This window comes from Anser anser (genome assembly GCF_964211835.1).
Source record: "Anser anser genome assembly, chromosome: 2".
Taxonomy (NCBI): Eukaryota; Metazoa; Chordata; class Aves; order Anseriformes; family Anatidae; genus Anser; species Anser anser.
In genome coordinates, this window is record NC_139721.1 from 48216195 (window position 1) to 48242757 (window position 26563).

General features: G+C 44.7%; 1 protein-coding gene and 1 long non-coding RNA gene across 7 annotated transcripts in view; both read left to right on the forward strand.

The window, feature by feature from the left end:
- Positions 1-26563, forward strand: part of KCTD1 (potassium channel tetramerization domain containing 1) — a 101078-nt gene that overhangs the window by 39002 nt on the left and 35513 nt on the right. The window lies entirely within an intron of this gene.
- Positions 3-14463, forward strand: LOC310895808. Its single transcript, XR_014580973.1, has 3 exons — positions 3-2254; positions 2607-2708; positions 3470-14463. It is a non-coding gene; the product is annotated as an uncharacterized lncRNA (long non-coding RNA).

The following is a 26563-nucleotide window of genomic DNA, read 5'->3' on the forward strand; positions in this document are numbered from 1 at the left end:
GAAGCTTGTGTTTTATTGGTCTTGTCTGCAATTATTCGTCCAGGGGACAGATTCTGCTGCCCCGTGGGCAGGTGAAACACCCCGTCGAATAAATATCAGTGCAATGAGGGGGCTTCTTAGCGTGTTTATGCTGTTTGTGTGTACGTATGTTTTCTTATAGCATTAATACCTTAAGCAAGGTATGGAAAAGGTTAAATGGAGGCACTAAACTGAAGGTATTGAATTTGCACTGGCTGCAAACTTTAGGAATCTGAGCAAGGATATTAATTTTACTCTCTCCTGTCGTGGCTGCTTCCTTCTTTTGTTTTAGCCCCAAGATGTGTTTGTAGCTCTTGGTTTGCAGGAGCCTCCTCCAGAGCTGGGGAAAGGTACATCAAATGCTCAACTTGATCCAACGATTGCTTTTGGTTGCAGCCGTGAGAGCAGCATTATACAGTGTATTTTAAGCATCCTGTGCCATCATGGCACAACTTTCTTTTCAGTCCTTATTTGCGCTGAAGTGTAGCAATTTTCCTGCCACTGACAGCAGTGCTTCAGCTCAAGCTGATGACAGAGGGATGTAATTTGTCTGTTGTTCATCTCTCTTGTTACTGAAAGATGAACAATAGCTAAAGTTTAAGCCTTTGATGCTACAGTCGGGTGGTAGCTGTTGAGATTTATAGGTCTGGTACGTGCTGAACTTCCTGCAGTAGAAATTCCCCAAAATAGGTCTAAGGAAATACATTGGCTTATGCTATGGGTGAGGGGAGTCACGGGTGGCTTCAAAATGCTTCTGTTATATTGATTCTCTGACTCGGTTGGGTTTTTCTGGGCTACTTCTGAAGAGTTTCATTGGCTCTTAAGCTATCTACCAAACGTTTGGTCATTTAAGCATGGTTCACGTGCGTTTGTCATGGGTGTTCTGAGGGATACCTGAAGGTTTTTTCTTCCTGGTTTCAACCCAGGGACAGCTTTTTTGTGTGTGTGTTTTCTCTTGATATGGCATGTGTTTTTTCATTGCCTTATGCTTTCTTTGAAGGGGACTTACTTTGACCAGATCCAGAAATCTTGTTCTGACTGCAGGTTTTGCAGAACAAGGCAAAACAGTAGTACATGATGAATATAAGTAGAGAGCAGGCACAAACTGCAACAAATCAACGTAATTAATAAGTTAGTCTAGCTCTCTTTAATCTTTTTCTTTTGGAAGTGGATAAGAATCTTTCTGCTTAATGTTTGCTATGAGAACATCCCAAATTTCCATAAAAAGGCCACAAAAAAGGCTCCTGCTCTGTACAAGTTTTCTTGGTACTCTGTCCAGGATCATCACTAGGAGCTTTCCAAGTGTGCAGAATAGGAGGACTCATCAGAAAGCTCCAGGGATGCTTTGGGAGGCAGCGTTAGGATGCTGGGCTTTATTTCTATACAGATAATAGATGGGGCAATATCCCTATCTTAACGGCTTAAAGCACAGCAGCTATTAAGACTGATGACTTCTAAATACCTTGTTAGTTCTCGTGGGAGTATATCTGTTTACTTAGTTTCCAAGGTTAGTTGTGGCTGTGCTACTGCCTAGTGAGTGCCATCCTCTTTGATTAATGGATTACCAGAGTTTGCAAGAAAACCTAGGGTTTGCTACATGTCTTTTTAAAAGGAGCACCGACATTAAAATCTTTAAGCGTGAGGGTTAAAAGAACAATAAAAACTGTACCTACTTTACAGGCTGTCCGTTTCATGGTTGGTTTTTGGTTGTTGTTTTATTGTTTGTTTGTTTTTCTTAATGGGAAATTCTTTCTTTTTCCGTTAGTTACAGATGTGGAAAGTGATCAACTGCAGGAGGTACCTGTTATACCTGCTGGTCATTAAAGTTGCTCTTGATGCAGGGGAGGCAGGGGTATCAAACCCCCAAACTGATGTTCTTATCCGTCTCCATAGCAAAATCTTGGCTCGTGCCCTAGTCGGTCAGTCAGTGCTGTAACTCTCAGTTCTTCTAAAAAGATCATTGAACAGGGCTGTTTATTTTATCTTATTTTTTGAAGATGGTAAGACAACCCAAACTGTGTTCCTTATAACCAACAGAAGGTTTGTGGGAATATGAATGTGCCCCAAGACAAGCTCAAGAGAAGCAGAATAGAGATTGGGGTCAGTGATCTCCTTTAGGCTCTGGGGGTTGTGCTCGCACTGAAATGAATGAAGGGAGCTGGTCTTTCTTTCCTGCAATGGAAGCGGTCTGTTTGGGTCGGCTGCTGGGGAGGAGATTGCTTGAAGGTGACTCGGGGTGGGTTTCTGTGAAGATGTGAGAATGGTGTTTTGTTACGCGCAGGTGGAATTTAGATTTTGGAGTACAAAGTCTAACACATCTGCTATATTGTCTTTGCAGGTGGTCTTAGATGCAATGGGGTGTTATAGTGGAGAAAATACGTTATGTAACAATTTCAAGTGATGATTTCATCCAGTAACACATCAATTCTTAAAATACTTTTACTTTTTGGAAATTAGAGCTCTTTAAGTTATTTGCACCGTGTGAACTAGTCAGAAACTTGCCTAGTGCAGCCTTCAGTGACACTGATAAGAATGCAAGAGGTGATCCGTTTTGTATAAACCAAATGAAGATGACCCTTTTCATACAGTTAGGGGGAAGACAGCATCGACGGAGTGCTGCTGTATTTTGACACTTTTTGTATAGAATCTGAAATGACTAAGTCGCTACTCTTCCTCTGTGAACATCAAAGGTAAGCTGCACAAACTTAAAGGCAGTGGAGGTGGTTTTCTTTTTTTAACAAAAAAGTCTTCTGTGATTATCCTGTAAAAGATTTGCCGTTGCCCAATGCTCTCCTGCTAGAGAGCAAGAGATCAGAAACTGCTCGGTCTAATTGGTGAGTCTGTATGACAGTGAGCTGCCTTATTTCATGTGTGGTGTAGAAATAAATGAGTGCTTAAACCCTTTGAAACACACCACTACTGCACAAGCCATAGGCTGTAATTAAATTGAATGTGGGGTTGTATTGTCTTGTGCCCTTGGCTATAAACTTGATAACAGACCATGGTACACCCACTATTGTGTTAGAAGCTGGAACCTAATTAGCTATGTTGTAGATTTTCAGTCACTTTCGAAGCCCTTCTGTTCATCCTTTTCCCAGTGTCCTTTTTTCCTTATTATTTTGCTTTTCTGTTTCTGAAGCAATAAAAGCACCCTGCTTTTCGGGAGGAAATCATTAAGGGCATGTAGCCAAATATGTACGTGCAAGATAATTTTTTATCGCATTTCTGGATTCAAGGGACAAGTGTTAGTAACTGCATTTTATCTGATGTAGAAGAGATTTATTAATGTTGTGATAGTAAAAATATATAATCATGTTTTCGGGGAATGCTTTGTAAGTCTCTCAGGCGTTCGAGGGGGGAGGAAGGAAGGGATTGCAACTTCTCACAATACCTTGATCTGAAAGTAATGTCGGAAGACATGAGATTGAATTCTGTTCTTGTTGTTTTTCAGGATTATCCACACAGAAAAATGGCTCTTCCAGGCTTTTAGAAATTCACGCGCTTTTGCACTCAGCCAATTTTAGTTAGTTGATCTGAAAACCTTCAAACTTGCTAGGGACTTAATCCCTAATGAGGACAAGTGCCTTTGATCTCTTCTTAGTGCCATTTTTAGTTTGGGAAATAATCATAGTTGCAGCACACAGATACAGTATGTACATTTCCAGTAAATTCTCAGTTAATTGATATGCCTACTGGTTGTGTCTGTCTGTACACTTCTGTGGCTGGCACGGATCATTGCAGTTGGACGTGGGGGCCCTGGCGGTGCCAGACCCACGCGTTCCGCAGTCCTCTCGTGGCTTTTTGTTGGGAGCCAGGGGAGTGTGGAAGGACAAAGCCCAGGGATGCTCAGGAATGTGCGGGGATGTTCAGGGGTGCACAGGGTGAGGGCAAGATAAACCTATGAGAGGCGAGGCATAAAGATGAATTCTGGCTTTCCTTCTGTTTCCTTATCCCAGAGAGCTTGCGGAGGCACTGGGGCAGTTTCTGGTCTAGCATTCACGTGCTCTGTTTCACTCCCTCCTCCTCAAGCACCCAAACCCAGCATCTGGCGATGCTGTCATTTGTTTTAGTCTGTGGGTTGTTTTTTTGTTGTTGTTTGTTTTGTTTTGTTTTTTTTATATGGGGAGTGGGAGGAAGAGGAGGCTATGAAGTTGTGACTCTTGTGCTTGGTAGCTCTAATGAAGGGGCTGCGGCTCACGGACTTCCCTGTAAATTGGCACCTGCGTATGCTGTTACTACTTCTGCGTCTGCCTGTCAGAAATGCAATGCGTAAATGAGTGACTTCTTTAAAACACCACTGTATTTTAAGCTTCTCTTTTTGTGTGTGTGTCCATTTACGTGTGCTTAAAATTAGGGATTGCTGGAAAAATTTCAAGAGTGATTTCTCAACCCTTTAGCTGAACCCTGAGCTTTTAGTAACTGCTGTTACATAAATAATGTGTATGTTGGTATGTATGTGTGTATATTTATATACATGTATATATATGCTGCTTTCACTGCTGTTGATTTTTCTCTGTATGTTTCTAATAGGCTTCAAAAGTGGCAGGGAGGAGGTGTTCAGAAGCAAGACAGCATGCTCCATCTGATGTTACTAAGGTCGGATAGAGTAGTCTTGAGCAGTTACTATGATTTTGGGTTACTGGCCATGAAGCCCATGCCGGTCTTGCTGGCATGAGCTGTTGTTTCACGGGTGAGGTGCCTGCAGCGCACCTGAAGGAATGGCCCACTGCACCCAAACTATTGCATGCGATCAGTGGCTCATTACCAAGCGTCCTCTGGCTTGAGGCTCATCTGGAAATGAAGCAGCAGAAGCATGCAAGGGGAATGGCGTACGTGGGTTTGGCACAAAAAAGGAGGGGAAATCCGATGGTGTCGCCCTCCCCACCTGGATTTTGCTTGGGCTGGGCTGAGGCTCCCTCCGTGCGCCTGCGGGCTGGGAGCGGGGAAGGTGAGGTGGGTTCAGGAGTTACCTCCATTCTCGACACAGCCTTCCCTTGTACCAAAGTCATGCCACCCCCAAGCGTGTGAGTTGCCCTAAGTGCTGTAATTAACCCATGTGGCTCTGATGCCAAACTGGGAGGACCTAATTTTGATGGTTAGGTTGGCAAGCTGGAAAGTGTAGAAGGGAACACAGATGTCATAACAGACAAACCTACAGGCTGTACTGTGGGTGATGCATGAATGTCAGATGAAGAGGGAACCTGCCTGAATTAGTTGCATTTTTGAGGGCTATCCTATGTTTCTAATAATTTTATTACTAACGCCATTTACAGTGTATATTTGTGTGCTGTTCCTTTTGTCTTCATCTTGGATATCACAGGTAGCTGGAGAACTATTGCAGACCATGCTTGCTTGGATTGAGAGATGAGGCTTTCTGTAGGCTTTTATCAAGTTTATGAGTTCCCATCTTTGGTTTAGAAAATGTTTTGCTCTTTTCCTGTCATCGTAACACCGGTTTCTAGAAGCTCTTCCAAGACCCGGTTAAGACCAGGTTCACGTTTCTACTCGACTTTTTCAAATGCATTTGGGGGGGGAAAAGGTAGTAAGATGCTCTAAGTGTGTGGGTTTTGGCAGATAACTGGCTGAGAAAGAATTGTGTAGCCTCTTACTATCATTTATGCCTTCTTTTTCTATTGCCTTTTAATTCAGTAATGCTGAAGTAACTATTTTGCTGATTATATCTCTGAAAATAGAGTTTCTCTGAAAAAGCACACTCTCTAAAAATACACGGTAGTCGGTGGCTGGCAAACACGATCGCAAGGACTGCAGGGAGCGGAGGAGCGGCTGCTGTCACGGCGGAGGGGGTCACGCACAGCCCTGTAGCACTCCCTTCTGCACCACCGGCCCATGTCGGTAGGAATGAGGTTTCTCTCCAGCACAAACGCTTCACAAGTTTATATTCTTTAGCAGGAATTGCAGTGCAAATCCCTCCTTGCTCAGCCTTTGACTCCGGCTCTTTTGCCTAAGTGCTGTTTGAAAATAAAATAGGCAGAATGGGACTGACGTGGGTTTAGGTGTCAGGCTTAAAAAAAAAAGAAAAAACACTGCTGGAAAATCTGTTTTTGAAGCTGTTGCCAATCCAGAGCAGCATGTGTAACATAGTTAAGGTTTGACTTTTAAGAAACAGAGACAACTTTAATGTCTTTTCAGAACGCAGTGTAAGTTTTGCTTTCCTTTAGAAGCATTTGAAACACTTCTATAACAGCATAATTTCTGTATTTTTTTTAATCTCTAGAATACCTTGCAGATTACCTTAAAATAAAATAAATTAAGCGTTATTTTTGAAATGCACCTCCATTTGTCAGCTGCTTTGAAATTAAACGTTCCCAGTCTTTTTGGTGTTGCTTAAGGAGGAACTGCGTACAAGTGTTTCCATTAAAAGTACTTCTGGACCTAAACTGCTCCATTTGTTTTTAGGTGTTGGAAAGTATCAAAAGTGAGGAATGCCAAAACAAACAAACAAAAAAGCCAGGTTCATTTTAACCAGCAAATACAAATTTGTTGAAATGGGTATCAAGTTTAAAATGTGGTGATGCGAATAATACTAGATGTAGCATGAATGAACGTGCTAGCGTATTGCGTTGGTGTGTGGAAGTAGCACAAAGCTATAATGTAAAAGGTGAAAGTATCCACATAGCAGAAAGAAGGATAACCGAATGCTTTTTTCTAAGTTTACTATGGTAATTCATTAGACAAGGATTCCTCATGCCCATGCTAAAGTGGAATTTTAACCAGTTTTCCTGAGTATGCTGAACTACCAGGCTGCTAACAGGTGCCTTCAGGATCACCAGTGTAAGAGTGGGCTAGGTTGGCAGTGCAGGATAATGATACGGCAGTAACTGCTGAAGTCATGTAAAGTGTACAGAGAGGCTTTTAGAAGCTTCTGTGGCTTATTTCAGTAGTTGAGAGATACTAAAGCATCAGGTGAAATCTGTAATATGTCCAGGTAAAGGTACAGTAAATACATGTGTCTGTTGTAGATTTCACAAGGCCTGTGTCCATGTTTTAGCTAAAACAGAAACAAACCAAACAAAAAGCACTTCAGTGCTGCTGTTTGAGCAGTGACCGCGGAGCCCTGCCTTGGGGACATCGGGCGCTGGTGGCGAGGCAGCCCGCGGCCCCCTGGGTTTTCCTCCAGAACTGTAAACAAGCGCTGTAAGGAAAAACTAAAGCGTTGCCATTTCCCCCCACAAACACTCTTTGTAAAAGCCGAAAAGCTCCAAAGCAAGTGTGCAGTCTGAAATTATTTTATTCTCTTTTAATGGCAGTGGTCTGAAATAGCTGTTTTACCTGAATGTGAGAAAAGAGCGGAGATGAGCCCTCTGACCTATCTGGAAGCCAGCAAGCAGGGCTAAATAATTGTGCCAGCTGGGTTTTGGAGCTAGGATGTAGGAATTTTGTGGTAAGGAACAGAGCTGGAAAAACACTGACAAAGGAAATGAAGAGGGGAGGGAAAGCAGGGTGAGAAAACATTACCCATTGCTTCATCACAGCACGTCAGGTAGGAGCTAGATTGATTTCTGTAGGGCCAGTGCACTGCTGGGTTAGTTTGGTGGGTTCAAGGGTGGTAAATAATGCTTCTGTTTGAAGTGGAGCTAGAATTAGAAAACTAGAAAATTTGCCCTTCTTAATACTAAATAACACGTGTAAAAAGGCACTGAAACACAATTTGATCAGGGAAAAGATAGAGCTGAGAAGTGGCAGAGAAGAACTGTGTGTTTTCTTTAGAGCAGAAATGCTAGAGCAAAATGTGAAAGAGTAGTAGTGGCGGTGTGTTTTTTTGCGGGGAGGTCTTGGTTTTCTTCAACTTCCAAGTCAGTTAAAAGAAACTGAGTGTGGTGTAAATTAAATACATCGTATGCTCAAATTTGGAAATTGAAATCTAAAAGGTTTTATTTCCTTAACCTTAAAAAGGAGACATTTCAACCCGTGGTTGCCTATAGAGTTTTGTTTCAGAGTAAGTGTTGGTTCTTGGGTATGCATCCCAGAAGAGATCCACTGTCAGCACTGCGGTAAAATGGCATATGAGCATTGTGTTTGTTGTTATTCCTAATGGACAATAAACTAGTTTCCTCAAGCTACTTGAAATACTCCTTGTAAACTAAAGTGTCCAGATCAATTTCTCATTCACATCTTATTAAAACTCAGTGAGGAGGTTGGGAAAACATGGTTTTGATCAAAGTGCTGCGTGAGCTGGTGATCTACTCCATTAATCTTTAAGCCACTTCATAAAATTGCTCGAGAGAACCCACTGGGTTCCTGCTTCCAAAGAAAGCTTCATCCCATCTGGGTGCCACACGGGCTCTCGTAGCCCCTCAATGCGATGGGAGCTTTACCGGGACCGGCACTGGGGTCTGGGTTTCCCTGTATCTATCTGGCTCATGGTTTCCTAGTGAAATATTAGCTTTGTTAAATTTCTACTACGAAGAGCTGTCTGCATCTAAAATTACTTGTGTACGCTGGTCTATGCTGTGTGTTAATGCCTGTGTTTTCATTGCGTGTTCATGCTACATATCATAGTGTTCATGCTACATATCACAACTTTAAGTGCTTCGGTGGTGTGCTTAGTCAAAATGCGTTGTTTTTTCCCTCTAAAGAAACAAATGCAGGGGCATAGCTCTGAGACGCCGGGAATTTCTTGTTGGATCTGGGGGTAGATGGCTGGTTGCTAGCTTTCAGCACATAATTCTTCAGAAGTAGTTAAGCTGCTCTCGTACTGTAGTCCATTTTTCATAAACCCATTTTAAACTTTTATACGGCGTCTTTTCAGATCTCTCTTTTACCAGGCTTCTGCCTGTGCATCTTAATGAGGAGAAGACCTCAGATCAGTGTTTAAATCATCTGGTTCCCTACTTTATGTATGTAGCTGAATCAAGATATATAATCATGCGCTCTATTATAAACTTATTCCAGGAGAGGTGTTCATCTGATCAGCAGTGCTTTTGGCTGGCAACGGCAGGCAGATGCTTTGAGTGCTGTTGCAAATCAGTAGCATTGTTTCGGAGACGCCGTCGGATATGCTATTTTTGTCGTGCCGTGAGAATAAAAGCTCTGTGTTTTGCTGTGGGGGAAATGAAGCACACGAGAAGCGGCCGACACAACATAAAGCCTCCCGGAGCGAGAAGTGTCCCTGCGTGCTGGCGGGACCGTCCCGTAAGAGTGAACGGCGTGCTTCAAGGCAGAGATGAGGGTGCTGGCGATGGTGTACCAGCTGATTCAAGGCTGAAGGGAGGAGATGGGCTCCGGGTTGAGAGAGCTGATAAGAGATGTTATCAGGAAGCACCGGCGATTTTAGCTCAAAGCGGGGTGTGGAAGGAAGTCTTCATCCGAAGTAACGGGAAGCTGTTGGTTCTTAAGGCAGTTTTTTTTGTGATTTAGGGGAAAGGTAGTGGTCGCAGTCGGGACCCTAGTGGATGAGTGTGGTCACTGCATCTTTACCTCTTCCCCAGGCGGGGGGAGGAAGAGCTGCCTTCATCCCCAGAGGTGAGCTGCTGCTGGACAAAGCACGCTGGTGGCAGTGGTGCGCTGGCTGTTGGGACAGGCTGCTGGGCTGGGAACATGATGCTATTGAAAAGCAGCAGACTCCTGTACCAATTTAAGTGGAAAAACAAGACTAATGGCCAAATTTGTCGTCTTCATGTTTTTGACTTGTGAAAAATAGCCGTTTGCTTCTCCATCTTCCTGGCTTTACCATCTCCTTAATACAACTGCTCTGACTTTTACCGATGGCTTCTTGCGTCTAATCAGTTCTTAATGAAGCAGAGGGGTGTATTTTACTTTGTCCTGCATGGGCTTCTTTTTGTCACTCATTGTTTTCCCTCCGCTCCGTTTCCACCCCAGGCAAAAATTATTTCCAGCTGAGAAGGGCTGGATGTGTGTTGTTGCACAGCAAAACGGTAAATGGCCCTACAGATTTGCTTGCAAGCAGCAGAACATATTTTCCCTCTGTTTCTCACCTCACATGCGTGCAAGGAAGGGTCATCTGGGGCCAGACCCGAGGGCTGGCTGTCCTGGTGCCCCATCCCCAGACCGGTGGCCAAGAGCAACCTCTGTAGAGGAGGATTGGAAACGGGTAAGGAGGCGATGCTTGTGATGGGCTCGGATGCTTCTCGTGTGGGTGCTATAAAAAGGCTTGCCAGTTCCCCTCTGAGGTGTAAGTGGCGTGGCAGGAGGAGACTAATTATTAAAGATCAGATGTTAACACGATGGTGTTGGGTCTGTGGGGTGAGCGGACCCCTTCGCATTTTCTTCTCGAGCTGTTTTGATGGGAATGTTGATTACAGACAAGGTAAACTTGTTTGTACTTTATTCATTAATGACAAACTATAAGCTGCCCTGCCTCCCCTCCCCACAGGCAAGGCACTTGAAGAAAAGCCAGGCAATTAAAATACTTAAGACAGTAATTACAGTCAAATATACAACAAAAATAAAACCATTGCACAGGATTTTTTTTTATGCTTGGTTTTGTTCTCTTCGTTTATTAAACCACAACTCTTGCCTCACGGTTGAACAGGAATGTCTCAATTGGTGGCACCAAGGCGTGCGACAGGCTTGCCTCGGTTCACTTGGGTGTTTAATAGCCTCCTTGAATAGGAGCTCTTACTGGTGAGGCCTTCACGGCTCTGAAATCTGCTTTTTAGATGTCTTACTAGGTATATAAAGCTGGCACATCCCTGACTTTTAGCGCTGATCGGTAGGAGCATGAAACCAATAGTCTCGTGAAACTTTTATTTTTTCACTTTTCTGATCCTCGCTGTATGTGGAAGAGTATGGGGAAGACTGAATTAGTTGGCTTCAAACATTTTAATTTACCGTGTGCGTTTTAAAATTCAGAAATAAGCATCCACAAACTTGAGTTGTTGTGAATCTGTCTAATGAGTTAGCGTAGTGCAGCGTGAGCCTGCGTGTGTGCCAGCTGAACATATTTTAAGTGGAGTTCTTAGTGACTTGAGTATTCCAGATAAAGTGCACTTTAAAAAGAGAGAAACGTAGCGGTAATGAGATCCAGCTGGTGTACATAAACCTTTCACATTACATTACATAATTAAGTTGGTAAGTAATGTATGGGGAAAAGTTCTTGTTGCTTATTCTTTTGTACTGGAGTTTTACAAGGCTATATAAATACTGTAAGTATTTAATGGGGGAAAAGCAGGATTAAAAGCAAACAGCAGAAGATGGATGGTATAAAAATGTCATAAAACAAATGTGCAGTATTACCCTCGTGATATTTAATATTAAATGACCGAAACTTGACAGTGTTCTCGATGTTGGAAGCGATCTCTTAAGATCATTTTCTAATTGATCGGTTTGATTACCATGATTGGTTTAAAGGTAAATTGTTTTCTGCTGAACAATAGCAGAACACGCATCCCCCCGAGGGATGTTTTGGCCAGGCTTTCTGATTCAGTGAAATCTACGCCGCTGTGGTATTCAAAGCAGGGCACAGGCTCATAGGCTCCTCACCATAACTTAACAACCTGTTCTCTTTTTAACAAACTGTAATTAAAGAAACATAAACTACATCTTCATTTATTTCGGCTGCAGAGCATGGGAGAGGAATGTGGGAAGGAATTCTTCGTACCGCTGTGAATGTAGTTGCCTACCTTGCAGTTGTTTCATAAACATCCGAGAAAGCTTCTGAAAAATACCGAATGTGGAATGTGCCAAAAATGGTTAAAATGCTAGACTCCGTCCTCTGGCAGACAAGCCCTGGCAAATCTTCGCTTGATGTTGCTGCCCTCGGCTGCCCTCCTTCTTTGCTGAAGCTTTTCGCTCCTTTGCAGAGTCAGCAAAAGGTACGGCCGTGTGTCTGGGCTTCAGCAGCTGTGCTGAGCCTCGGTTGATGGCTTTTGGGGGCTGCCGTTGTCACCAGCACCATGCTGCCTGGTCGGTGACCCGGCGGGCAGGTGGCCCCTGCTTTGCCAGCGCCCCTGGGGAGAGGGATGCTCGCCTCCAAGGAGCAGTCCCACAGAGCCCAGCTGTTTGCAGAGTGATGGTGAGTTGGAGCCCTCAGCTCTCCTCATTCAAAAAGGGTGGTCAGGCAGGTATCGTACCTTATTTAAAGCTTAGGCTGTTGCTCTTGTGAAGAGTGTAAATTAGGATAATTGCCCTTTTTTTAAAAATAATGAGACTTATTTGAGATGTCTCAATACCTGTTAACCAGTTAAGATGACAACTTAATTTCCAGCTGCTGTTACCAGTGCTGGCCCCGAGCTGCCCGGGCTGGGTGCTGTGGTATAAGGCGATGTTGCCTTCCCCAGAAGGAAAAGGGAGTTTTGAACTATACGTAAACTTTCACTTACTTGCGTGAGAGTTATTCAATGAGAGGTGAAAGGAGCACTCAGGACATAAGCGAATACAAATATCTTTTGGTTTTGTGGGTTTTTAAGTTCCCATAAATCAGTCGGCAAGTTCCCAGTCCTTGTGACAACCACATGTCCCATGCTCCGACATCGCAGCCGCCACAAAACCCTGGTGAAGCGTGCAATCAGCCCGTAATGAGAGCAGCAAGTCAGATGAGTGGCATTTAAAAAACAGGGTGCTGTCCTGCACATTTCTGGCTTGTTTTTTTGGTTTTTTTTTTTTTGCAGGCTGCCAGTGTACCGGTGGACTTTTAAAATCTCCCTCTCTTCTGTGCTGTCCGTGTTGCCCCTTGCTGCTTGATAAAGCAACAAAAATCCACAGTGGGACTTTCTGCAGGAAAAAAAATGGGCTGAAATCCTTTAGGGGCTTGTTCGTAAGGATTTGAAGTGACGTGGTATTTTGTGCTGCTTGCTTTTAAGGAGCGCTTGTGTTAATGAGCATTTGCTGTGAAATACAGAAAAGAAATCGGCTAAAAGTGAGGAGGGGCACGCTGAGGCTGGTCTCGTGGCTTCTGGACCTGCCAGGCGGTGGGAGCAGCAGCCAGAGGTGCTGGTCGGGATGTCCACGAGCATCCAGCACCTCGTGGGCTCATGCTGCATGAAATGGCCTTGCTGGGGGCTCTCCCCGATGGGGCTCCCTGCCCAAAGACCTGGGCTGACCCCGCTTGGCTGGAGAGCAGGGGGATCGCGGCGCGGTGCGAACAAGGGCCGCTTTGTTCTGGATCCTGGATGCACTCTGATTAAACCCCATAGTCATGAGGATGGATTTGGTGGTGCGCTCTCGCTCCCTTTGCATTGCACAACAGCACAAACACCCAGCAAGCTAGCTGATCTGACCCGTGTTCCCTAAGGGTTGTGAAATTCTGGCTGTGTATAAATTTGCTGGCTGAATTTGGAGCATGATTTATGAAGGGGACCTTGCCTCTTGTAGAAAGCATGACTTCCCTTCCTGCAGGACCGCAGGGCAAATGTTCTCAGTCTGCAAACTTCTTCAGTCTGCTATCCTTAACGTGGTTTTGGTTCATCTTCCCTGCTGCATGTTTGCTTACTGAAGCTGTTTAACTGAAATGCAAAATAAATTTATTTTCTTTAGCGTTTGGGTCTAGTGCTGGCTCACAAGAAATGCAGAGCAATGAATGCGTGTTTTGCACTGTTTAGGAGCTTTCTAAAATACTCCAAAGTCTGCTGTGTTTTTTTGGTTTTGTTTTTTTGCTCTGTTTCCTCAATCTGCCGTTATAAGTGCACTTTCTCTTGCTAATCTGCTGCCTGAAATACTCTTTGTTCAGGAAGGCAAGTCTATTTCTGTTGTAATCAGGGCTAAGAATTCAGCTGCAGGGTCACTCTGTGGCACTGCAGAGTTCACTGACCACGTTTTGCTGCTGGCAGTCCTAGCTTTGGCCCCTTTACACAGATCAATGCCAGGCTAACCCCATTTATTGCTACTACTGAATCAGAACTCTGCTGCTCCTATTTAATTTAGCTCAAAATAGACGTAATGCAAACAAGCGTTAGCATGGCAAAAGAGCTAGGAGAAGGAAAGGGGGAGAAAAAAGGCATTCGGTGGTTTGGGTTTGTTGGTTTTTGTTTGTTTAGTTTTGTTTTTTTTTTTATTCAAAATACCAAATGGTGCCAGGCTTCAGATGGGAGGAATTAGCTTGCGCTGCATCGTTAGGCCCTTTATAAAAAACACTAGTCATCATTGATTGTAACCTGCACATGAGTATTAGAGTTTATCTGGCTGTCTTCGGTTTCCTTTTTGTGTTTAAAAGCCTTTTCTGGTGTCACTGCTACTACTTCAGCTTAGCCATGCGTTCAGCCTTCTTCTGGGTGTTGAGTCCCGGTGATGCATCTCTGGTGTGCTTCACTTTGGCCCCACCAGGCGAGCCTCCATCCTTACTGCTGGGTACCGACCACCAGCTGCCACTGCTTCAGCCTCCTAGAAACCTCCAGACTTGCTTGTGGTCAAGTGAAATCTCTGTTGGCAGGAGCATTATTCTCGGTGGAGCTACCCGGTGCTGAGCGCTTCGCAAGGTCCGTCACGGTGAGATGGGTCACAAGGTTTGGTTAAGACAAGTGTGTGGCAGGTAAGACTGCTCTGGCTGTCGGGCCTCTTGACTGCAGTGCAGTGTTTTTCTGTACCTGTGGCACGCTTCGGTACGAGAAAATGTCGGGATCGTCAGGACGTTGCTTGGAGTTGAGATGACAGGACCTTTACGGCGTGGTTGGCATCCCGCCACAGTTTCCAGCTAGGACTGGATGTATAAGTACCACTGCCACACCTCATTCCACACGGCTTCTTAAATATGTGGAGGAAGGCATACCCTCATCGCCTGTTGTCTTTTGGGCTGAAGCTCTGCTCCGTGAGGCAGCACGGGTGGAAATCCTGAGATTTGGGGTTTCTGCTGGAAAACGAAGCAATCTCTCCACGCATCCCTCCACACTGCCCCCTCTCTCCAAACTAATCCCCTTCGGTTCTGCGTTCAGCAGAAATCAGGTGCCCAGCCCGGGTATGTCCATAATGGGGCCACAGATGACAGCCACGAGACGAATCCATAATTTAGGAATTGTTGATGAAGTTGTTTTCTGCTCCCCTCTGCTAGATGGTCATCGCAGGACTTGTGAAACTTTTCCTGTTTGTTCCAAGTGCTCGTACTCGTGTTTGTCATTTACAATTCATCTGTTCCTGAAGGCAAGCTTTTGTTCCAAAGGGGAGACCAAAGCCTGACAACTTAAATGTTTTTTTTTGTGTTTCACCACCCTTCTCCCCACTCTTGCAGACTAAACGCTGCCTCCGCCAGCCTCCCCTTTTCTCTTTTGGCAGGGCTTTGTTGCCCCAACAGGGGATGCTTTGTCTCCCCTCTCCCACTCCCCGGGCACACTTGGCATCCCGCTGCCTGCTCTCCTCGCCTCCTGCAGGCACTGCAGCCGCCCTGCTTCCCTCCGCTCTGTGCTGGGAGGAGCTGCTGGTGTCCTGCACCGCTTCCCTGGCCTTTTCCCCCAGATTTGCCTGCTTTCAGAGAAAGTCCTCTGCAAGTGCTATCTCCCAGGCCTTGTCTGGAACTGCTCTTTAAAGCCTTGAGATGTGTCACTGTGGGCAACCATCCCCTCTTCAGCCCCTTTAGCTGCCAAGCCTTTCTCTTGTGGTGGTTTCTCCCGCTTTTCAGGTGTCTGGAATGCAGTGCTTTGGTTTAGTTTTTCACATAAAAGCGGTACTTTTGTGAAGAAGAGTTATTTTTTTCCCTCTGACTCCTGCAGGGGTGAGGAAGTGTGTCCTCCGTCCTGCTGTCCTGGCCACTGAGCGTCGGCAGCCTGCCACGTGCTGCATTGGGTGGGCACCGCTGCCGGGGTCCAGAGCTGTGTTCCTGTGTGTGCCTAGGGAGAAAGCCCCTTGTGGTCTGTCCTCTGTAAAGAACGGACAGGGTCTTACAATCGTTGCTTGCTTTTGTTTGTTTTGGTGTGTGGTTCATTTCTTCTTTTTGTGTGTGTGTGGTTTTGTGTGTTGTGTTTCTTGTTTTTTTTTGTTTGTTTTGGGTAGAGGTAAGATTTTGTTCTTTCACTTTGTGTAGAAAACAGTTCCTTAACCTATTTTTTTTCCTTGGAAATCAAACTGATTTTGCTCTAGTAAGTGATTACATTTTAGTAACACATCCCAAATTACTATGTCTTCTAAGATCTTCTAGAGATCTTCTATCATATACTCAAACTGCTGTCTTAGACATTTTTAGGTACTCTCAGATCTTGTGGTCTCGATCCTTCCCTAAAATTGTTTCTTTTCCATTGCAGAAGGCAGGTGTAGTTTGAAGGTGTCAGTTTTGGACCTGAGCTGTTTATAGAGGATGCGTCCCCTTGTTGGCATGCTCTTACTGGCTACTGCCAGCGGTTGCTACCACTCAAGGTAGTGGATTTGTTTTCTGCAGCTTTAGTTAAGTGAAGTCTTCCCCCAAGACCAATGCAAGATTTCTTCAAGTATTGTTTTGAAGGAGAATAATTTCACATCAAGCCTACTGCCTCATCAGTGGTTAAATTAGCCTAACCTCTTGGCAATGCCCAACTTCTCCGAGAACCCAGTTGCAGAACAGCCTACCAAAGAGAAATTTCATACCTGAGTGGTTACCACACGGTGGTTGAACCAGCTCTGGCAAGTGGCAGTGAATGTCCTTAGGTTGTCTAATGTAGCTTCTGCATGTTTTAAAGATGAAGTAACTGTGTGTGCTATAAGTTTGGCTTTAATTTTCCTGGTGAAGCTGCCCGTTGCCCTTTTTCTTTCGAGCTGTCCCAGAATCATCTTGTTAGGTCGTTCTTCTGTGTTGTTGGCTTCTGCCATAGCGCAGCTATCTTTAGCATGAGTTTGTTAACATGTCTTTATTTCTTGCTTGTCAATTTTACTGGAACATTCACTGAACGTTGGAGGTGATAAAAGCCAGTAGCTAGAGAAAGTAAGATAGGCATTTCTTGTCGATTAACCAATGTTGTCTTTTATGCTTCTTTAGACACTTTCAGTTCCTTTGGTTCAAGCACTGGCAATTCACGTGTTAGTAATAACCAGAGAAGCACAAAACCAGGCTCAGAAACAGGACATGCAATCCAAGCTAATGTAGCTAAAGATACCAAGATTTTGACTGGTATTCTGAGGATGTGTATGTGATCTGTTGTGGCGAGGGATCAAGATAAAGCCTTTTAATATGAAATAAAGAATTTACTGAACTAGTTAGCAGCTGTCTAAAACTAGTTAGCCAGTTGCTGCTTCATGAAGTTGGCAGTGGTGATGATGGCTTCTGTTAGCATATAGCACATGGTTATATAGATTCATGGTTAATCTACCCTCGTGGGCAAAAAAAATGCTAAAATTAGCTGCCAAATGAATGTTTTTATCATATGAGCTACAATGACTACTTGGAGAAATCCCTACAGGTCTGAAAACAATAATAGTCAAAACTGTATTTCTTAGCTTTGGAGCCGAAAGTATCTTTTACACATAATGGAATCAAATGAACCAAATCTAAAGTATGCTTTGTTCCTATGCCATACGGTCGCTGTCTTGCCAAGCATGCTTCTTGCCTTCCAAAGCAGGATCCTGCGTTCTCCTCTCCTCAAATCCTGCCCTTCATGCTACCCAAAAAAGTCGCTGCTTGTTCCTGATAGTTGTGTGCACAGTTCCTTTTCTCCCTTCATCCTTAAGTGTTTTCCCAGCATTTAAGAAAACCTCAGAAAAAGAGAAAGGGGTAAAAAGAACTCAAAACCTTCATGGATTACTGCATGAAGGAGCTTTTTGAATTTAATTCAAGACTTCAGCCCCTTGCCACCAGCTGCGTACCTACTCCTCTGAAGGCTTCCACATCCAAAGAGCATCACGTTTCTGGTATGGGGCAGGGGTAGGAAAGTATCTGGGTGGCTGAGGGTTTTCAGCTCTGCTCCCGTATGTGGCATGGCACGTGAACAGCACACTTGGAGAGCTCTTGGGACCCCTCGACTGTCCTGTGCCACCTCGTGTGCGTGTCTTCAGCAAAAGCCTATTTCCTCTCCCAGCACCTGTTGTTGTGCCGCCTGTCCCGAGGTATTAAGTAACCTACGTGTGTTTTGAAATAGTGTAATGATAAATAATGTGATTTCTCTCGTGATAGTGCTTGGACTTTTTCATTCTCCTGCGTGTTATGAAATATGTAGGCTGATAATTTCAATGAGAGTTACAAGAGGAGAGAGAATCTTCCAGCCAGCCCTGGAAATGCACGGGATCATTTCAGAGCCGAGCAAGCTCTCCTTATTGCAGTCTGCGTTCACCAAGACTCCCAAAAACCCTGTTGCTTCAGTAAGTTCAGTCTTTACCATTTCCTTGCACTGTCTTCTCGGTGGTCTCTGTCCATCTGGCAGGTTTTCAGCAGATTGTAGTTTTTGAGTGATGGCATCGTTGCATTGATAGCGTTGGGAGGGGAAGTAGGCGGGAGGGAGGAGGAGAGCACTGTGACAGCAGAGGGCTCCTGAAAGCCGGTCCTTTTTGCCTATAGTGTTGCGTTGCATCAATTCTGGAGTGAGGGATGTATAATTTAGGATAGCAATTTTCCACTGTATTTCTAATTCTGCACCAGCTTGAACTGTAACTGTCAAACACAGTTTTGTTTACATCTTCGCTGTAAATTAGATAATTACAAAGGTATGGTTTTAAAGCCCTTTTGTGCCTCTTTTCTGCAGTGAGGTTATAGATGAAGCTATCTGTCTGTTGTATTGTCTAGTCTCGTAATTACTAAGTGGACGCAGTGTCTTCAAAATTACGATTCAGGCTGAGAATATTTTATTATTGGTTGCTGCAAGAAACATCTGGAGAGTGCTTAGAGCTTGAGTGCGCTACCGCATTTCATAGATACAGTTTTATTGGATCCTTATAATTTGTCTGTTTCCTTTTCATAAGGCAGGAAGGGCTAACAGAGGCTTTTGGTTTTTTTTTTAGTTGTTTTTTTTTAAGGTGATTCCAGATATAAAATTCTTCAGCTAGTCTGGAGATGGTTCTTTCTGTTGGCTTCTTGTTCAATCTGAAGTAGATAATGTTCTGTTGATATGTCCGAAAACGCGTGTGCTCCAGATGGGTCAGTATTATCTCTTTCTGCTCCTAGGCAAATTAATAAAACAAATTTAAAAAGTGCAGAGGAAAGCAGGCGGCTGGCTGATTCAAAGGGAGAGGCTATGTTTTTCATCACCACCCTTTCAAAGCCTCTCTGAATCAAAAGAACCATTGGATTGCGAAGGCAAGACCTATGCCACACCAGAAGCTCCCAGTTCAGCAATTTTCCCAGGGTAAAATTATAACTCATGTTTCCTCAGCACAGGCTGTAACTGGCAGCGTTCCTTCTACTTCTAAGGGTGAAATTGCTGGGGGGAGAATAGACATCTAATGTGCCTCTGGAAGTTTTACAATGGGTGTTAGCCTGGCTTTGTGAAAAGGTAGACGTTCTTCTGGAACATGCCCAAGGGCAGGTGCTATTCAAACTGTAGTGTAAATTAACTTTAAATAAGGTAGTGTGGGCTTATTTCTGTTGGGGTTGTGAGTCAAATTTTCAGAAAAGGCCCATTTCTCAAATTCTGACAGTTAATGACAATCTTCCAGTTATCCCACTGAAGTCTGCATTTTTATGAGTCTTTAAAATCTTCAGATATGACTGCAATTCAAGATGGTAATCTTTATTCATGTACTGCTGATAGGATCTTAACTCGCAAACAAAACAGACAGATTTTAGCAATGCTTGTTTTTTGGTGTTGCTTCTCACCAGAAGATTATGGGACAAATTGCAAACTCAGTACAAGAAGAATGTAACCAGTTGTTGTTGTTTGGTGTTGTTTTTCCCCCCGCTCAAATTTTGACAGCATCTTTAAGGAGTTGTTTAACTTTGCATTCAAATGTACCAACATGGTCCTGGCAAACATAAGTTCTTTTCTTTTAAACCCAGGAGGGAGTGTTGTATTTTTTTATTGTTGCCTTTTTTTTTTTCCTTGTGCTTTTATTATGTAAAGACTCTTACAAAATATGCATGGAGTGCCTACTAGAAGTGGATGAAAGGCAACACTCGAGTGAGAAGTCTGACAAAAATTAGGCTATTAATATAAGCATCTAAAGCTGCGAGGTGTCCACCTGGGAGGAGCAGAAGATGGTTTCCAGTGTTCGGAGCTTCCCTGCCCCTTCCCACATCTGTTCCTGATCCGATCCCCACGTACACACGTGGGGTTGAGGTGGCTGTTGCATGGTCGTCATCAAGAGCAGGAGCTGCTGGCTATTCCCAGGGGCCGGGGAGAGCTGCTCACCTGCCTCCTCCAGGAAGGAGGTACAGGCCCTGGACGAGGGCCCAGAGCAGGTAGGTATCTTATCTGCAAAGGCACTGGCAGGCCACACCTCCTGCAGCAGGGATGAAGTGGTCTGAGGTATGTGGATCAGTGCTGCTGCGGGAACAACTGAAGCCTTGTGCAGGGGAGAACGGGTCTGTCACCTCTGTCCTTTGCCAGAAGGTGAAACTCCCTTCGTGTGCCTGCTGTGGTACGGAGGGCAAGAGAATTCACCTCCTCTCTGCTACCTGAGGTTCGATAGGGGAAAGAGAAGAAAAGTGACCTATTTTCCAGGTTTAAAGGGAAGTGAATGAAACTGTCCTCGGGGCAGCAGAAGCTAAGGGTTTTTTTGTATCAGCTGTAGTGTTGTGGGCAGGGCTGCCAGGCTGCTAAACGCTCTCAGGCCTGCAAGCCTCTTTCCCAGGGACTGCTCATCTTTGTGTAAGTGTTTCCTTCTAAAAAATAAAAATAACTGCATAAAGGTGTCTGAGATGACTGTGGCCTTCCTCCATCGAGACTGAGGGATCTGTTGGCAGTCGGTGGCTAGTGAAAGTTTCTGCAGGATCTGGCAGGATCCACTTTTTGTCTGCAAGAACACAGGCGGCTGAGTGAGGCGGCTGAGGTGCCCGGCTGTGCAAACCTTCACGTATTTGGGGCTGGGCACGTTACTTTGGGAAGGCTCCGGCTGGGGCCTTGCACTTCCTTTTGGTCACTCCTAAATCAACTTTATTGTCGGTTTGAGTAGAAGCCGGTGCAGAACAAACAAGCTCCCCGTGGAACAAACGGCCTGAAATTGCAGGTATCTAGCCCATCCCTATCTTGGGACGCCATGAGAAGTGGCACAGCAGGTCTGTTGACCTTTGGTCTGATGTCCTCCTGCGTCCTCCCGCGTGCTTACGGGATGTTTTTGCCAGCTGCGTGCTGGGGTGCGCACCCTGTGATTATACGGTGTCGGGTGGGCATTGTGTGCTGCGCGGTAATTGGGAGCAGCTTTCGAATCCGGTTCTGCTTGTAAATTAAATTGCCACTTTTTCTGAGCGAGAATCCAATCAGCAGCAAGCCCGGAGACCGTACAAGTCTGCTTCCATTAAGAAAAGCAAAGTGGCCAGTGGATGTGTGCTGGGGGAGGGCGATGGGCCGGGGCTGGGCCCCTGAGTTTCACGGGGATTTTATTTTAATAGTGCAGTGGGTTGCATGTATGCAGAAGATCCTGCTTGCAGTATGGGCTTAGGTCAAGTCCTGTGGCAGCCACACTCACCACTGGCTTGACCAAAGTGTAGAGGGTGTGCACAGCAAGAAATGGGTAGGTGGTGCAGAAGAATAGAGCTTTACTTGCAGGGCCTGAAGGTAATAAAAGAAAGCATTTGGGCTGGCCTCAGCAGTGCCTACCCAAACAGGCAAGGGGCTGAGTTCCCATAAAGAGTACCAAATTACAGAATAACTTGAGGGAGGTATTAAACTTTTGTATGCAGTTTCAAGGCCTACGGGAAGCTTCAGAAAAGTTTATAAGCACTTGAAAAGATATATCCTGTCTCTGTAAACTTGACCTTTTCCAGATTTTGGACTTGCTGCACTAGTGGTATAAGCATAGCCCCTGCCCTTATCCCTAAAGCCTTCTTCTCAAGTTAATTAGAGATTTTCTTAAGCTCTCAGCGGACAGTTTCTGATGAAGCTGTGGTTAGAGCTGTTCTGCTGAAGTTAGTCGTGAGCTACAGGCTCGGCTACTGTCCACCTGGGTGTTGGGGTTTTCAAAGCATCTTCAGGCTCCTGTCCAAGGGCACTTTTAGCTGTCCTGAGTCTGCAGGTAGGCAGCACTCCCTCTTCCCTCGATCCCTTGCCTTGCACTTGGTTCTCTGCACCTGTGGCGTTTATTCTAGGTCCTGATCAGCTCCGGTGAAATCCCAGCAAGGCTCGTTATGCCGAGGAAATGCAACCACGTTCTCTCCAGCGCTCGCAGCACTGACTGGGCAGGTGTGCTTGGCAGTGCCCAGATCCTGAGGAGGCTGTGAGCAGCCAGTGTGCAGGATATGAAGCAAGGGATCCCCGTCTCAAGGGACAGAATCGGCGCTCCACTGCTGGGGACAGCACCTCTGGGACAAGGAGGACATAGCAATTAAAATTGGCCCGTCAGGTAAGCACTCCACTCACCATCACTGTAGCCACTCTGGTGTGACAAAGGTTTGTCATTGCCTTTGTAGATTTGGTCAGTATTTGGGCTATTGCATGATGCAAAAGACCTTACCTCTAGGAGATGGTTTCAGCCATGTCATTATCTTCTGATGGCCTGTGCCTTACCCCCTGGCTATGATGGACTCCAGGTACCTGTGTCCTCTCTCTCAAGCAGCCATGTGGCATCCACCTTGTTATAAAATGCATTGATGCCTGTGTTTCTGCAAATTGTACTGGTTGCTGCAGACATGGCACTGGTGGCGGGCAGTGAGCAGCTGCTTGGTGTAGTAGTTGGTCTTGTGCTGTACTCAAGTGCTTCAGCATTTCAAGAAAACCCTCCTAACTTCTCAAGCTCTCTGTTGTACTTGGCTTTCTTGTATAGGATAATTTGGTCTTCCATCACATGTTGACAGACATTCAGGATGTAAAATGAGGCTTTTCCTCCAGAGGTCTAAAATAATTCTTCTGCTACCACCATTGCATCTCAGGGGACCTAGTATCTCAGCTTACTGTGGCACTAAATTGCATCTGATAGTGTTTTGGGCCTGTCTCTCATGCAGCACTCAAACACAATTGTTTTGGAGTTTTGCTTTATAAACGTAATTCTTAATGTTCAGAGTCAGCAGTCCTAAAGCTCGCAGCTGCAAGGGAGAGAACACTCATTATATTGATGAAAGGCAAAACATTACAGCACAATCGGCAGATTTTCACTGGGGAAAGTGATGCGTTACTTCTTTGTTTTGCAGACCCAGTGGCTCCAGTACAGCCCAACCATCTCCTCAGAGAGCTACCACCTGTCAGGGTAAGGGTGAAGAAGCAGAAGAAAGAGAATTGATATGCTCATGTGTAAACACCTTTTGTCAAAGGCCTGGGCCACTTCTTGGTGCCTGTGTTATTCAGAACGAAGGTGAAGAGAAGCATGCGGATGGCACACATGACTTACGAGACTGGAAAGCATCTGGCACACTCCATACTGTGCACATAGTCATCTTTTGAACACCTTGTGGGCTCTTTCTGAGGGGCCAGCACAACCTGGTGTCATCTGTGGACGCGGCATACCATGGCTGTAGCCAGAGAATTCTGTGTGAGGGTTCAGCCCATGGAGGAACCCAGGGCTGGGTTTTCCCCTTCCAAGAGAAAGTGTCTGGGCTTCCTGGACATGTAGCTCTATATCTCTGTGTGCTTGTTAAACCTTCCAGAAGAGCTGTTTGTACTCTACTGATATTGTTTATATTGAATAAATATATTCTCCAGCTTCTTTGTTGTGGTGACTGTTTTTGCTGAATTGAAAAAAAGTGGGGGGTACTTGCTTAAGCACTGTGGTGAGACATGATCATGATTTTTTTTAAATCTTTAATGAAATGTTTATTTTGAAAAAGTGTGGCCTCAAAACGAGGACACTTCTGCAGGAGCCAAATCTGAGAGAGTCATCCTAATGTTCCTGGTTTGGATGAGGGACCTGAACCAGGGTATCGTGCGTCCCCTCAGACACCCCTAAGCATCAGCCCACTGTTTATTTCAGTGTTGGGGCACACAGCTGTCCATGAGATTTGAGTGGTTCCTACTTTGTACTGAAGGAATGGGCATTTGTGCCTCTGTCTTCTGAAGTTTTTTTCACCATTTGGATTCATTTTCCACACAGTGGAGTGCATATCTTTGGAGGAGATGTTTCTGCCAGAGATTGCTGGTGTGACTATGCTGGCTGCTTTTGCTACTTGAGGTGGTTCCTAAGCACGGAGCTGCTGTGAAGAGAAACCTCTCTTGTGACTTTCTATTGTAAGAAAAGGTAATGGATACAGACGGATTTGATGCAATACAATAAGCTGTTGCATGATTGTCTTTTCTGCTGCCTGGTCTAGATGAGACAAGCTTGTCCCACCTTCCCCCCAAAATCCAAGAAACTTTGAAATATGTAATTTTGAGTTTCTCAGCAGTGATAATTGTTTGAATTGTGACAGAGAGGATCTGATAATTTTGCAATTTCATACAAAGCCTAGACCTGCAGTATATTGAGTAGCATTTTTATGCTCCTGCTTGAGCTGGGCTGGCTCCTGGGCTATATTAACCCTGGCCAGATATGTCTTGGCCCACGACCAAAAATGATCCCCCCAGTCTTGTGGGTCAGGTAGGTTCTTTGTACTTGAGCATGGGTCCTCCAGTGAGTGAGCATGGGTTGTCTTGTAGTGCTGTGGTTTTTGTCAGGGTTCCCGGCTTAAGAAGGGAACTGAAATGACTTTGCTCAAGACCGCAGAGTGTAAATAACACTTCTGAAATGCTTCTAATCATAGAAACCTAACATGAGCACATATTTTCAGGGGAGGAGGAAGCCTCCTGTCTCTTTGATTTTGTACACTTAGCAGCACATTTTAATAGCTCATGTTCTCCAGATATCTCTTATTTCTTCCACTTGCTACCAGAAGATTGACATGGCTTCTGTGTTGTTCTTTGGTAAGCCGATGGCATTGGTGCACATCTCAGCCCTACAGCTCCTGTGTTTTTGTCAGCCTGTATGTAAAGGCTCATTCTTTACCAACGCTCTTCAATGGAGTTGGTGAGAAGAAGACAGGGAGGAGAAGAGATCTGAAAGCTCTCCTCCACGACCCTTGGTCCCCTTTGGTAGAAAGGCTTCTCAGTCCTAAGGATTTTTCTACATCCAGGGAGGAGGAGTTGAGGCAAGGTTGCTTTTCTGTTGAGCCTACAGGAAGGCTTGCCTAGGGCAGAAAGTGAGAAGCAGGTTCAAATATACTCTGACATCCTGGGCCAACTAACTGCTTGCTGTTGAAAGCTAAATATCTTTAAACTGCCCAGTGCATAGATTTTTAGTAGCCCTTCTGAGTTTGTAGTTTCAGTAATGAATTGATTCTCTGTTTAAAATCTGAACTCATTAGTTTGAAAAGTTGTTGGGGAAAAAAAAGAGTACTAGGAATGATAAATGTTTAAAAGGTATTTCAAGCATTTTGGTCCACAGGAAGTGGTGTAAAATGTGAGATTTCCTGTTCTTTTTTTTTTTTTTTAAATTTTCCGTGGGGTAAATATTGAAATATTTGAAAAGGAAAGATACCAAGTGAAAAATGAACTGATAGCAGATCGGGAAGGTTGCTGCCCCTATAGCCTGCGTGGGCTCTGGCTCTGCTTTGTGTCCTGCTCGTGAACAAAGTCGGTGCAGTTCCTGAGGCGCAAAACAACCTCTCTGATCTCCCTGCCGGCTGGGAGCAGCAGCAATGGCTGAGCTACAAACCCTTCTTGGGTCATGGAGGGACCGATGTGAGACCGAACACCCCAAGGAAGGCTGCTGAAGAGCCCTTCAGCCCTCTTTATCATCAGCTGTTTTAAATAGCTTGAAATCAGCTGGGTCCCACTGAGTTTGATTTCCATGACTGCTTTCTCTCCTCCTCTAATTGTTTCTAAGGAATTGTGTTTGTAAACACTTCATGTTAGTGGATGCTTAATTTACCAGTCGTGTCTTATCCTAACTGCTTATTTTTATCTAAGCTTGTTCACCTCATATTTGCAGTAATCCAGCAAAAGCAGTATATTTTTTCAGAGAGACTATCTGTCCCTATCATCTTTTTCATAGCTGAACTAAAACAACAGTTTAACTCCAATCTGTTAAGCAAATGTCAGAGCGGTGATCTTCTCTGCTGCGCTGGTGGATTGCGCCACATAAAAGAAGCTGCTTTTCAATCGCCTGGTTCTTTGAATCCTGCTTCTTTCTGCATTAATTTCTCCAGGGCAACTGGATAGAAATGGTAGAAATAATAGTAATACTATTGCTTCATTTCAAAGTAGCCGCCAAAACAGCAGTGAATAGGTTTCATCCAGGGAAATGCTCTTTGTGAGCTAAGGCTGGAGAAATATTAGCATTAGAGTTTTTAGTATCTAAATATCGAGTATATGGCGCATTGTTTTTTGAGGCACGACGACTGCAGGTAACTTGAAAGGGGAATGTTGAAAAAGGAGGAGGGTGAAATAAAATGACAAAGGTTTTAATGTAAAATTATATGTACTTTTATTATATGTTTCTTGGGAGTTTTAGTAAGTAAACTTTGTAAAGGGCTGCTTGGTTATGTCTCACTTTTTGAAACCAGTTCTTTTTTCGTACCTCTTTCTGCCTTGTGAAAGGCCCGTGGTCCTTTGACCAATATCCCGTCCTCGCGATGACGTTTATCCTACGCCGCCTTCTCCCATTTCATACACCCAGTGCTATC